We start from the raw sequence: 14,777 nt of genomic DNA on the forward strand, positions 1-14,777 counted from the left end.
TAGCAATTGCCTAATTGAGGTAAGCAAGATGTTTACATAGCGCTTTTAATCCTTCCCATGTTGTAGATCCTAGGGTTACATAAGAGCTCATGCTGTGTTTGGGAACCCCACATTTATCTCTGTGATACTCCCCTGCAGCATCTGTGCCTCCAAATTTATTTTGCATTAGGCTGTGCACTGCCAGGCTGTGGAGAATGATGTGAGTCTTGCCATTGAGAGCAGCCTCTTATCCATGTTTTAACTGATCCCATCCATCTGTAGGTTGTACCAATACCAGCAATGAGCTGGAAATGCAATGGGTCAGTGCAGATTTCTGCTTGTGTCTGTGTGTAATGTCATCTTACTGTTGACAATTGCTCTTGAATCTCAAATGGGGAGCCTGTTTTTAATCCATGGATTACATACCCTATGAGTTGCTTGCAGTACACATTCATTACTTGAGATGTCACAGAAGGAAGTTTGGGCCAAAGAATCTTGTCCTACATGTTCCTCTCCTCATGAGGTTCCTGAAAACTCAGTCCAGTGTCGTCCTTGTCCCAGACCAAGGCACATTTTTGTATCCTGCCCAGATGCCTGTTCTGTCTCACATTTCTCCAAGTCTGTCATGACACTTGTTTCTCCAGAGACAGGGGCTGCAATCTGCCCATAACCAGAAACCTCCAGCTCTATCCCTTTCCTTCCATGGGAACACAGATTGTCCTGCCATCCTTGTGTGTCAGTCCTTTGACTGAATGCTTTGTTCCCGTCTCCTGCAGTCCAGTCTAGAGTTTGTTGTGGCTTTACGACATGCAGAGCAAAGTGCACTGGGCAGACTGAGTGAAAGCAGCATGTCCAGTGCTTTCCCCCTGCAGTCAGCATGCCACTGTCATCAGACTGCCACTACTGGCTTCCTATGTACAGAGGATAGTTGGGGCTGAGCTTGGTGCATGCACTGAACAGAATTGTTTTCTGTCCCAGGAATATGTTAGGACCTGCACAATGCATGTGAAATGACCCCTGAAGTGGCCATGGCTGTAGCCTTGCTGTAGATGTCCAGGTATGCTGCATTAGCACAGCTGTCTTTGCCTACCAGACCTGCATTCATGTTTAAAAAAAAAAAAAAAACTGGGAAAAAAACTCAACCAACAAAAAAAGAAAGACCTGGAGAGAGAGGCTAGCAGCCTAGCAAGACCTACTTTTCATTATATTTTTAGCCTCTGATTTTATTTTTCCCAGTATAATTCTGGATTAACTGTTTCATTGTTTATTCAGGTTGAGATTGACTTTAACTGATCTAGAATTCTCTGCCAACATTCTCTTTGTCCTTTTCAAACTAAAGGATTTTTCCTATCATTACTTCAGTCATGTTTCATGTTGGGTGGGTTTTTAGTTTTTAAAAAGGTGTTAAATGACATCACTGGTGACTTCTTTGGAGTTCTTTGAGTTCATCCAATTGAAAACTTTTACTTTTGAAAGATATTTCCTCATGTCTTGAATATAAAAAACAAAGGATCTCCTTCATCATAAGATATATTGCACAAGCCATCTTGTGTTCTTTGGGTTTTAGAGAGAATTAGTCTGCCATCTCTCCAACTATCTAGGCCTATACCAGGATATTCTTTCTACCACAATATCTAGTTTTATAAGGAGACAAGTCTATGTGTGTGTGAAATAACATTTTTTTAAAGATGTGAAGATAAGAAATAAACTGCTCAAACTTCTTTGTGATATGACTCTGCCCAAGGTCCACTTTATTTGTCTCTCATGGAAATAGCTTTGCATATTTCGTGGTACAAATAGACTTTTAGGGGTTTTCTTCTGGAGGATTTGTATTCTTATGGAGAAACATACTGGGGAGGTTGATACTTGTACAACATGCTGCATTCAGAACACTGCTGTTGCTGGCAGAGTGGTCAGTGGTACCTCTGATAAGGCATGAGCCATTCCCTCACTGGTACTAGAAAAAATGGCTGTAGTTTGATGGGTTTGGGAATGGCTGGGGTCAGGTCATCATCTTAGAGCAGCTGTTTTTTTCTCTGATCCTGGCCCATCTATTCATGGGTGCCATGAGAAAAGCTGTTTTTCCATAGGCAGTAATTGCAGAGCTGGTGGGAAGTAGCAGGCGGGTCATGTTGCTTCCTCACCTGCTTCTACTCCAGAAATACCTTTGCAAAAAATTAATGTCTTCTGCAATCTGTTTGTAGAATAATTGAATTACAAACAGATTCAGATTAGAAGGGATTTCAGGAGGTTTCTGATACAGTCCCTTACTTAAGGCAGGACCAACACTGAATTCAGACTTGGTTGCTCAGGTGTTTATTGAGTTAGATCATGAAAGCCTACAAACTATCAAAAATTAAGGTTGTACATCCTGTCTTTTCAGCTCATTTCAATGCTTGGTTGACCTCACGCTGGAAAAGCTTTTTCTTCTGTCCAGTTTGAACCTTACTTGTTTCCATTTGTGTCTGTTGTGTACTGCCAGTGCACAACCCACTGTAAAGTGCCTGTCTCTGTTCTCAATAAGGTGCTTCTTGAAAAACTGCTGTTAGGTCCATCTAAAACCTTCTCCAGGCTCAACAAACCTGGCTCCCTCAGCCTCTCATCACAGGGCAAATGCTCTGAACTGCTGATCCCTGTGCTCACCCTCCATCTACTTGGACCAGTTTATCAATCTTTCTCTTGAAACGGGGCATCTAATCTAGACAACACGTTCTAGATGGAGTTTGTCAAGTGCCAGGTGAAATGGAATAACTACATCCCTTGAACCTGTGTGGCTATGGTTCTGTGAGTACCATGCAGGACACTGTTGGCCATTTTTGATGCCAGGGCACCAAATGATGATGATGGCTCATATTCAGCTGAAGACCCATCAGGCCCTCAGGTCCTCTTCAGCAGAGCTGCTACCCAGGCAGGCAGGCAGACCCTAGTATGTACTGTCACGGTGGATTATTTCTTTCAAGGTACAGAGCTTTGCATTTGTCCTTGCTGAATTCTGTAAGGTTCATGTTAGCCCTGCAGCCTCTCTAGGGCATTTTGGATAGCAACCCTGCCTTAAGCATATCAACTGGTCTCCCCAGTTTGGTGTCAAGTGCAAGTTTGATAAGAGTGTGCTTTGTTGCATCCTCTAGGTCATGGATACAGATGTCAAACAGGACAGGTCCCCTGCATGTATCTTGTTACTGGCCTACAGGTAGGATATAAACACGGCCCTCTGAGCTTCATCATCCAACCTGTTTTTAACTCATCTGATAGTCCACTCATAATGGATTACTATCAGTCTTGAGGCATTCTGGGAAACAGTGCTGAATGCTTTGCTGAAGTCAAGGTAAATGCCTTCTATGACTCTCCCCTTGTCCACAAGTGCTATCATTTTATCATAGAAGAGAATCAGGTTGGTCAGGCATGATTTATTCTTGGAATATCCACGCTGACTGTTCCTAATCACCTTCTCCTTTGTGTGCCCAAAATACATTCTAAGGAGACTAACTACATGATTTTCTGAAGGACACAGGTGAGGGTGATTGACCGTAATTTATTGGGTTTTGCACCTCTTGAAAATGGATCAGAAAGAAGTCATAGGTCAGAGAGAAACCCATAGCCTGTAAAGTCAGCTACTTTCAACCAGAAGATTCCAAAGACCATTCAAAAATCGTTGAGAGGCTTTGTGATGAATCAAGCTGCTGTTTGAATATTCTCAATTAATCCTGTCAGGCCCTATAGACCTATAGGGATACAGCTGGAACAGTAAAGTTCTGAAAGTGCTCTTGGCTTTCAGGTGTTGTTGCTTATTCACTCATGTTTTCATTGACTAATATTTTACAGGAATCTGATCACTGGTGAAGCATTTGATTCAACTACAGGAAACCCCATTAGCAATTAGCAATATGTGTTTGTTCTCCAGAGAAGAGTAGGAATGGGGACTTAAAACTCACCGAAGTATGATGATGGTTGTAAAATAATTACATTAGCTTGAGATAGAAAGATCTGGTCTTTGCCATTGCAAAGCTGGTTGTTTAATAGCCTGAATGGCCAGCAGGGTGGGACAGGAATCGCCATTCAAGCTGGTATGATTAATCCTTTTGATTAGATGTACGGAAGAGGTGGTAAAGCAACCATTAATTAAATGTGCAAAGGATACTAAATTTGGAGTACTGTCAATGCCTGCAGTGTGGAGATGCTAAGGGATTTAAAATTAGAAGCAAAAGTAAGAAAGAAAGATCCCTGCTGCCAGGACATGTGGAAGTAAAAAAAAAAATCACATTGAACACAGTGTGTGGAGATGAGAAACCTAAAAAACCATGGTGCCAGAAGAAGATGCAGCCATGTCAGAGTATTTGTTTAGTGTCTGGAAGCTGGTAAATTGCTGTCCATTGTAGGAAATCTAAGACTATGCTCCATGGAGAGAGAAAAGAGGAATCTGCCTCATTGTCAGGCTAGACTGCTTTGATCCATTGCTTCAGGATGTTGTCCCTTATGCACCTGACTTTCCTGTTCAGCTGGGACATGTAGTAAACATGCTCCTACATCTCCCGCCAGCTGCAGGTGGCAGCTCTGGTCAGTGAGGTAGGTGATGTGAGAGGACTCTGAAAATCCACCCCTTGAAGAACAATTCTGCATATCTCTCTCAAGGCTGGGTGGCTTGAGTGCTCTGCATCTGTGTGTGTGGGCTTTCTCATGGGTCGTGGATGCTCCCAGCGGTGCTCACAGCAGTGATAAAGTCTCTACATAGCCTTTGTAGTGCTCAGGAGAGGCTGACAGAGGCTAAGTGGAAGCAAATGAGCTTTCCTTGGCTTTAGTTGTACCATGCACCTTACCAGTCTTGAGAGGTTCTGCTGTGGAGGAGTGGAAGAAGTGAGAAGTTTAAATGGAATATATATTAAAACTGTTTTGGAGAGTAGCATTGATCCTGACATACTCAAGAATCACTTTTACAAAATCTTTGAAGGAAGTATTGCCTCTCAGTTTAGATACTGGAACTGTCTGATCCTGGGCTCTTACAGTATGTGGGAAATGCTGTCTGCAAGAGGGGCATTTCAGCAGTGGTGGGTTGCCAGGCTGTAAAGGTCATGGAAAGGTGAGGCAGAGATGGGAAATGTAACAAGAGAAGCTTATCAATTTTGCCTTTGATGGCTCTTTCTACCCTGCACTGCTTTTCAGCCTGACTCTGCAACTGGTTCTAGTGGCCAGTACACCTGTTCTGCCTCTGGGTAGCACAGCAGACTTACCTTACCACACCTTCCTCTTCATCTGGAGAGACAAAGGAGGGCAGTCTCGATATAATAAGTTGCAGGGGAGTTACATAGAAGAGCCATCCAGCACTTGACATAAAGCTAGGTGGGGTGACATGTACAAGTATAGAAGTTACCACGCCAATTTGCACCAATTATCTCCCTGGCTTCCAAGTCCTATTTCCCAGCCTGGCTGATGGTTCAGAAGAGTCAGTTTTGGGGGAAAGATGTTTTTCTCTGTCAGTCTGGGGTTGACTTCAGCCTCCAATTTTGGATATTCTTTGGCTTTTCTCCAAGAAGTTGGGTCTAGCTGGCTGCACATTGGCAAGCTCAGGAGACAGCTTTGTATGTTCTCTTTTTTTTAAGAACTTAGGTATAGAAACAGCTATTGTTAGTACACAAGGCCTAAAGACAAATCACCACTTAAGCCAAAGAGCTGCTACCCAATTTAACTATAAAGGTTATGGAATATTCCCTCAGGTGGCATCCAGTCACTGATGTGGGCTTGGGTGCACTGTTATTCACTAATGTTCAGAGTTTTACCAGCTTATGAGTTTTAACTGGATCTCTGACTGTCCTGATGATAATTTTATGTGAGGAGGCAGATTGTTCCAAACTGCTATGATATTCTTGCAGCAAGTTTTGGCTGATGTCAGTGAGGAGGACCAAAGAACCTGTGTAGGTCACGCTATAATCCAAATATCTATCCGATACAATTTTTAATCCTGCTTAAGATGTGCTGCTTAACTCAGTGCTACTTGGTGGGGTAAGTCCCATGAGTTAGTGTGGTTTCATATGTTTTATAGTCTACAGAAACTTTTCTCTCTCAGCTTTGCATTCCTGTCTCTGCTCTCTTCCAGAAGATACTCAATGCTAACCAGCTGTTACGGGTCTCTGAGGGCATAGTTTCCTTTTGCTCTTTATGGTGCTGCATAAAGAAGGAAAAAAGATGGAGAACAGCAACGTTTCTCCTGAGAGATTCCCCTGGCATACTACTGGAGACAGTGCTACTGTAGTGCACAAAACACAGGGACCAAAATTCCTGTCTATTATCACCTAGTATTTCCTTCCTGGTATATCTGAATAAGTGGTGGGTTTTTTCACTGCTCTTTTTTTCCCCTCTTGCCACCATTGTGGAGTGGAGTGAAATGTCATTTCCATTTAACTGTCTGTTTCCTGTATTAATTTGTAACTTCCAGGCATATTGAAATGCTCTCTAAGGGCAATTGGCATTGCCTGGCTTTGGCTGATGCTGAATTTCACCTACAGTTTTCTGCTTTTCTGTCCAGCTTTGTCACTCTGAGGTTCTTTTTGGTCCACTTCTATCTTGATTAATTTAAATGAAGCTGTCGTCTGCATTTTTCTACCACCTGTTCTCAGTTTTCAGGTCATTCACAATATACCTCAGTAACCCTAGCACAGACCCTGGTGTTACTAAGTTTTTTAGCTGTACACATTCTGAAGAGTAGTTGTTCATTCTATACTAACATTTTCAGTTTAATCCACTTTCTCATTTGTGACACAACTTTTGCTCCACGGATGTTGGTTTTCCAAGAATATCTCTGAAAAATGTTACCTGAAGGTCTAGATTGCCAGCTGGTGAATTCTCAAAGCTGTTGGAGAGGTACTTTTAAAGAGGTCCACTAGACAAAGGACCAGGTCTTGTTCAGGAGTGAGAGCACTGACTGAATTGGTACTGTAAGTTAATTATTTGTATATTGCTGTGTATAGTTTATACAGTTTTCATTCTTTAAGCTCATAATTCTAACTCCAATTTCCATGGGCATAGGGATCAGACCATTGAGTCAGGGAATTGAGGAGCTTCCCTTCAGAGTGGATCTACTCTTCCCTCATATCCTTCATGGGTGAGCTCAGTCATTTGTTGTAGAGAGCCATTCAGGGACTCACTGGGAAAGGTGTGACATACAGACAAATGGCAAATTCTTCTTGAGCATTAAGCCATGTTTAGGTGATCTGACACCAGTCATAGAGAAGTCAGAGGCTGATATAGTCCTCAGCCATGGGGTGGGAGAAATGATACTGGGTGGTTATTGAAGAGAATTACTTTTGCAGTCTTTCCCCTTGAAGAGCCTCCTTCTGGCTAATTTCTCAGAGGGAAATGAGCACCAAGGAGTTAGTAGGAGGCTGGTTTTGTGGGACACTTCACCCCTGAGAAGTCATTGTGGAACTAAGGTTTTTTCAGGACTTATGGATGGATGCCCTTGGTATATTTCATTATCCAATGCTTGACTCTCCCTTCATTCTGGTGTTGCTGGTTCCCTGCAGCAGGGAGCCTTACAATACTGCTGCTATTCTCTGCTCGCTGGCATGTGCTTCCCAGGTGCTCATACCCTCCTGCTTCTGAGGCTGACCCTGTGATGACAGCTGCCTGGCTGCCTATCAAAGGTTCCATTTAGAGTTAGCCCAAGAGCAGACAGAAGGCTGCAGTGTTACACCCCGAAATCTGACACAGTGTGGCTTGCCTGCTTTTCAGTGGGTCCTTGACAGCCTTTCAGCTCATGTCTGTCAGACCCCTGCCAGGCACACAAGTTCACTTCCATCTTGGAAGAAGGGGAGAGAGAAGTGACATTTCACCGAGCGGTGGGCACGCCGGGGGATGTAGGGAGATAAGGCAGGATCACAGAAGCAACTGAAATCCCCAGCGGATATTGCGTTGCTGGCTGGATTGACAGGTTAAATGTGTTGCTGGGACAAATATCCCTGCTCCCGCTGTCCCAGAGGACTGTGCAGTGAGAACAGCACTCAATCCTAATGAATCTTGTCCTACATTGGGACCAGTTCTGCTGTAGCCTGGCAGGAGGATGTTCATGGAGAATTTGTTTCCAAATTTCAACAGGAGCTACCAATAGAATGGCTTTTAAAATAAATATGTTCACTTAGCAAACAGCAGCAGTAAACGAACAGAAACACTAATGTGGCCAAGGATGAAACATTAGCATTTTTCAAATCCGTTTAGTGAAGACAGACCCTGGGCACTGGTTCAGGTTCTTGTGTTAGGGGGCTGTTTGCAAAGCACTAAGCTAACTTACAGCCAAAACCTGTCAGCTTCTTCCTGGAGCTCAGGAGGCCAAAACTTGTCTGACTTGTTGACAAACTAAGTCTGGTCTAAAAACTTAATAGCTTTGCATTTCTTTCATCTCAAGGTACTTAGGATACACCAGTCAAGAGCACAAGCTTCAGGTAGTGTTTTGGCTGCTCCAGACTACAGGCAAGGAAAATGAAACAATTTTGTTCAAGAGCAAAGTGAGGTGACTAGTTTGAAGAGCACCACTTCAGTGACTACAGATGACCATGATGTCCTGAAAGGCCTCCCTGTTGCATCGCAGCAGTGAGCAGCAGATTCAAACAATCCCGGCTCAGAGAACCTTTCTGCACAGTTGTGAATTGCTCCTGCCCATGGCTGAATTTTCTGGGGAAGTTATTTGTTCAATTGCTAATCTAGCCTTGACTAGTTCATCAGCTGTGGTGGATTGCAGCACAGGATGCCATGGCTGGAGGCTACTGTCAAGCAGAAGCTTTCCACTCTTGGAAAGATATGACTATATCCTTGGGTAAGGTGAAAGTTGTATGGGGAGCCTTTTCTTTGAGGTTATTTGTTCCTACCTGATCTCTACCAGTAAAGCTGTGCCAACTCTGTCATGTGAGTGGTAGTTTCAGCCCAGCATTCACTACAGAAAATCCCTTGTACAGAAGCTAAGTCTAGGGCTCTTGACCTGGGGAAAGTGGTGTCAGTCCTTAGGAAATGGATATCAGAATGGAATGAGGGTCCTCCCAAGGAATTTTCTGTGTAGTCAGTGGGGGAACTCTGGTGACTGACTAGTGCATGAACCAAGCTCTTCCCTGTAGTTCCCAGACCAGGGCACCGTCCCAGGCAAATGAGTGTGTTTCAGGAGAGGGGGAGAGCGCTGGGGGTTGCAAGGGGGAGTCAGTCCTGCTGGGTCAGCAGTAATGAACTAAGCCAATACAGGAGAGTCAGGGGACCAAAGGGCTGTGAGAGTGATGCCTAAGGCCAGGTGGTTTGCAAGGGCAGGGAGAGGAGCTGCACAATGCCTGGGGATGAAATACTAGGCAGACAGGTGGATACAGAAGTGGGGCAGTGACATGCTGTCATCCTGCAGCCAGTGTGGCAAAATTGCACCAAGGCACTGTGTGTCCTGCTACCTGACCTCTCCACATCACTCTCCATTCCCTGCACATTCCTATACTTGGCAATGGAGGCACTGCCTTTGTTTTGTGATGTGATCTCTGTCCTTTCTTCCAGGTACCATGAACCTGCAGTACCTCCTGCCTGTTGTTAATGCCCAGACTATTCAGCCCCATATCTAGGATGTATTGTCCACTTCCTTCCCTCCCTTGTTTCACAACCACAGTCCCATTCTGCAGCCCTATTGCTTAGTTCTGTGTGCAGAAGTGCCCCTTGCAGTGCCTACCAAGAGTTTAATAAAGATCTACTGCCTGAGTTACCTTTGGCTTTTATAAACCAAAAAATGCAAACAGCTTGTAAGCGGCATTCATTACCGTGCACGCCTTCAGCTGCTTATTGGATACACATCCCCCTCCCTCCAGCATCTCTTTCTTTTTTTAATATGTTTTTTTTTTAATTTGTTTTGATGAATGAGTGACAACCCTGACACCCGATTCGCTGAGATTAATAGAAACGACACAATATTTACGTCGCGCCGACGAGCAATTATCCTGCCATCTATCTTTGAGATTATCTTTCTGATTGAAAACTACTCATCCGTGTAATCGGAATTATTTGGAATTAGAAGGGAATTTATGGCCCCTTTCACTCTCCCTCCTATTTGCCTGTGTCTCCATCCTTCTTCCCTCTTCTTTAAGAGGGATCCTTTCTTCCTTCATTCCTTCCATACTTCCTTCTTTCAAGCCTTGTGGATAGACACATGGGCTTCGCTGTACAAGGATGGTCATTTCTGGAGATGGGGAAGACTGGGCCACACTGTGGCCAGGCAGGCACTGGGGACAGTGAGAACCCACCAAGGCTGGGACAGCAGCTGAGGGATGAAAGACTCTTCAGAAGAAGCTGGCATGGGAAGTAGATACATGGAGGATATGAAGCTGTGAAGGCTGAGCAGGCAGCACTAAATAACTGGGGGCACCTCACTTATCTTCATTTTCTCTGTTTTTCTCTTCCTTCCTTATTACTCTGTTTTGAAGATGCCTTTCATTGGCTCACTGCTCCATAAATGTGCTCCTTGTTGTACATTTCTTTTATCTAAGTATTTTTCTGGAAGTATTTTTCCAGGTCACTGTACAGGAGAAGGACCTGTTATTGTAGTCATCTTCCCACTGTGAACCTTTCTGTAGCTGCTGCTGGTGTTTCTGCTTCTTCCACAGTCTGTGGAGACAGCCTGTTGTCCTCCAGTGCATGTGATGGAGAATGGCAGTCTTGCTTCAATACTGTGTCCCCTAAGACAGCTGTCTGTACAGGGCTTCTAGGATATACTTTTGCTTATTTGTCATAGCTTTAAGGAGGTGATAGATGGTAAAAGACCTGTACTATTTTTTCTTACTGGGAAGAGGTCTCTTGCATTTTTTTCAGAAGCACTAGTGTTCCTCACACTTTAATTGATTTTCATAATTTTTCTGGCCTGTGATGCAGAAGAAGCAAGTAGTCATCTTGTGTCAGGTCACCTCTAGAGGCAGAAGACACAACTCTCCCTTTTTGGTGATTCCAAGATAGGACAGCAAAATTATCATATGCTTCTTCTCTTCTCTGGAAGCCCATCTCTAAGCACAGCCCTTAATGAAGCATTTACTACCTTCCCCTTCTCCTGGGTGAAGATAGGAGTGGCACTATCCTACTACATCTGGAGAATAAAATCTGTGATCCAGCTCAGTCGGCACTGAGAACTACTCCTCTGTAGAATATTTCAAAAACAGTGCTTGATTTTTTTTTTTTTTTTAGAAATGGTTGTGGCAGAAACGGAGACAGGGAAGTGGATGTCAGGGGAAGTCAAGCAGCAAAGACATTTTAAATGGATACAGTAGCATCTGTGTCCTTTGAGAACCACAGCATGCAAAGTTCCTTGGCTCCTGTGAATCCTGATGGGGAAGAGAGAAGGGAAGCACTGTAGGTTTCTGAACAAGTGCCATGTGCTAAATGAGAGACACAGTCTGAGTGCTGAAGGAATTCAGCCTGAACTCAGTTACAGAGATACCAGCTAACACAGAAGCCAGGCTGCAAAAATGTTTGATACCAAGAACAGTGTAAACAGTTAATAACACAAGGATTTGGAAAAGGAAGTGTGCTCTGAGGTACAGTTGCTCCATCAGCTCGAGAGATCTAGGCCCAGATGGGAATCCCAGATCCTTCCGCCCAGAAATACCCAATGTTGTTATTAATTAGTATGGAAATATTTTCCTTTCTTGAGAGAGGGCTGTTGAATTGCCAGCGGGGTACTGGGGGGATGGGTGTGTGCATGTGTGGGGTAGCCTATCAAGAAACTATTAATTAGGTTACTTCCCACTGCTGTTGACATGCAGGGGAAGGGGGTTGTTTGTGGGCCAAAATAAAAAGGAAGGAGAAACTGAAAGACTGAGATTGAGAATGGAAAGCATGAGGAAAAAAAGGAGATGGGTAGGACAAAACACACAGGCTGAAAGAGATATGTGTAAAAAGACATTCCTGAGATTCCCAAAGCAGAAGATGAGAGAAATGAAAAACCAGGATATGGTTAGAATCAAACCTCACTCTCAACTCCTTTGAGACAGCAGCAGTATGGGCTGGACACAACCACAAAAGGACTGACTGATTGTCTCCTGTCTTGTTACTGGTTTTGTTGTTCATGCTTCCACAGACTTGGCACCAAGGCTTCCTCATGTCAGAGCAGTGATATTTTATGCCAACTGTCACTATGAAACAGAAGAGAATTTAGATGAGAAACTTCTTTGGTTGTGGATTACCTTCCTTTGCTGGCTGGGTCTTTTATCCCCCTCCTTTGGAATAGGTTCTTTATCAGCCTTGATGAATAATCATAAAAAATATTCATTGGGATTGCTTGGCTTTCTATATAATATTCAACCACTTAGTACTTTTATCAAGGTCTTTTTGCAGTCTCTAGTTCTATACTTCTGGTTCGGCCCTGGGAGAGGGCTGAATGCAAGAAAACCCCAGCAGAAAGCAATAGTGTATCCCTGTATGTAAGCAGTAGGTGCTGCATTCACAGTTCTGAGAGAGTTCCAGGACAAGAAAGAGATAAGAAATGTATGTGAGATTATGGGTTAGAATAAGAGAAGGATCTATTCACAGAGGGGAAAGAAAACAGAGCAAGTGGGTTACCTAAAAATATCAGTGCAGGCTCCTGGCTCCCTTGCAGAGGGAAGAAATCAGTACAGTTGTGATTATTCAGAGAAAGTGTTTTGGGTTTGCAAAGTGGGAGGAATGGAGTGATAAGACAAAGAGACAGAATTAATACCTCATATGGGACCACACAATCCAGATCTTTTTATTCTGTGGTATGCCTCTAGAGAATGTAGCTGTCTGCTGAATTTTCTTCCAAGAGACCTTTCTACTGTTGGAACATGCAGAGGATCTACCCACCCTCCTTGGAGTAATAGAGCACAGAAGGAAAACAGCTATCCAGATTGCAGCCTACCATCACCACTTCAAATGTTCCCTAAGAGATCTAGAGTGAACAGGGGTGGTTTGAAACAGAGAAACTGGTAAAAAGAATCGCTAAATCTGGATGAATAATTTGGCTTTCAGTTTCAGAGCTTTGTGTGCAACAGTACACAATTTATCAGCACGTGAAAGATTGTTTTTAGTCCATGCACATCTCTGGGGCCAAGGAAACTGTTAGCTCTAAATCTGCCACCAATTACAGAATCCAGGAGCACTCATGAAGCTCTTACCTACTCTTCCTATGCTTCATGTAAGGCAGATTAGGGTTGAGGTGGGGTGATGCTCATCAGCAAGGAGGGATGTGGCAGCACAAGAAGAGTGAAGCAGGAAGAAGCTGAGCACTGCACAGGTGAGGGCTACTGATTCCACATCCAGCTCTTTCTGGCCTTGGTTCCTTGTGGGTGTCACTTGTCTGCCTGGTTTGGTTTTGTTTTTAAAGAAAATTAAATACAGATAATTGTGTTCCTTAGAAAAATGCCCTTTTTAATTTGAATTTATTGCTAGGCTTGTTTTTCTAAGGGAATACTGAGTATGTGATTGCACTGGTTAAGTCTGTGTAGCTATTTAATCTGTTATCTAATTTCAAATGCATTTTGCACCCAGTCAGAGTCTGAAAGGTATTAAGTTCAGACAAGTTTCATGAAATAGGTGACAGGTAGAGACCTTATTATTATACCTTAGGGAAAGACTGCAGGATGAGCTTATGCTTATTAGAGTCCAGGAAATCCACATGGGACAGGGACTGTCCAAATGCCCCAATTACAGAAGAGTTCAGTTGAGGCTCACATCTTACTGTGAGTGCATCAGAGGATCCATTGTTTGGCCAGTGTCTTGCAGATTCTCTAGTGAATAGTAAGGCATGAGCTTCCTTCTTTTTGGACATTCATAATCCTGCTAATTCATGTGGATTCCCTGGAATTCAGTAAGAGGTGAGTAACAGTGCAGCCCCAGTATAGTAGAGTTAAAAAGCCAGTCAAAGACAGCAGAGAAAGCTATTGCAAACAAGGTATCTTTGTTTCGGATAGAAGATTCTTAAAGAAGTTAAGTTGAAGTGCAGATATAAAATTGATGATGTCTGTACTGGCTTTGTCTTCTGCCCTCAACTTATGTGTGCCCCAGTTTTCATCAGACTCTTTGAGTACTGGTTTCCCTGTGATTTTGGATCCCAGTATAGTCAACCTGGTCCAGTTCTGGAGTGAATATTACTTTATTATGACATACTTAGTTCAGCATAGGTTCTTTGGATATGTAAGCTAGACTAAAAATGAACGTGGTTATAGTTACATAATTTTTTTCAGTGAAATATTCTTGAATATCTTGAAATGGGATAGTTACATTTGCACAAAAATGATGGGAACCAGGCCTCAAATTACAAAATATTTGCAGTAAAGACCATATTTGCATACTTACAGATGCGTGGTGCTAAATGTCAAAGGACCACAAGTTCTGAATGCTGCTTATAATAATAATAATAAGACCAATAACCTAAAAGTCTGTCTGGGGAGTCACCACAGCGTGTCTGTAATTAGTTGAAGTAAAAATTATCATTTATGAGGCATCTGGAAACATTAAGTCTCAGAGATGAGCAGTACCTATGTAGTCATCTCTGTCATGGCACAACCTTAATGACATTTTTGCCTGTGAACTTCCTTACTTTTGCCTGCTCTGAACACTAAATAAAGGTAATGGCTGAAGAGCTTTTGTTTGCAATCTTGCCATTACGTAGCCCACTGAGGCTGTCCATGACTCACTTAGCAATGTTTGCAAGGGTAACAGGTAACATTTTGCAAACATAATATAGCAATGCAGAAGCAGTTTCTCCACACAGTCTCGCACATTCTGAAGAAGGAGCTGAATAAGAGTTTGCATTTATGGAGGATCTGGCTGAAGAAATCGCCTTTAAA

Source organism: Pseudopodoces humilis, chromosome 7 (assembly GCF_049639895.1).
Source record: "Pseudopodoces humilis isolate 2021_Gansu_Grassland_sample_001 chromosome 7, ASM4963989v1, whole genome shotgun sequence".
Classification (NCBI taxonomy): Eukaryota; Metazoa; Chordata; class Aves; order Passeriformes; family Paridae; genus Pseudopodoces; species Pseudopodoces humilis.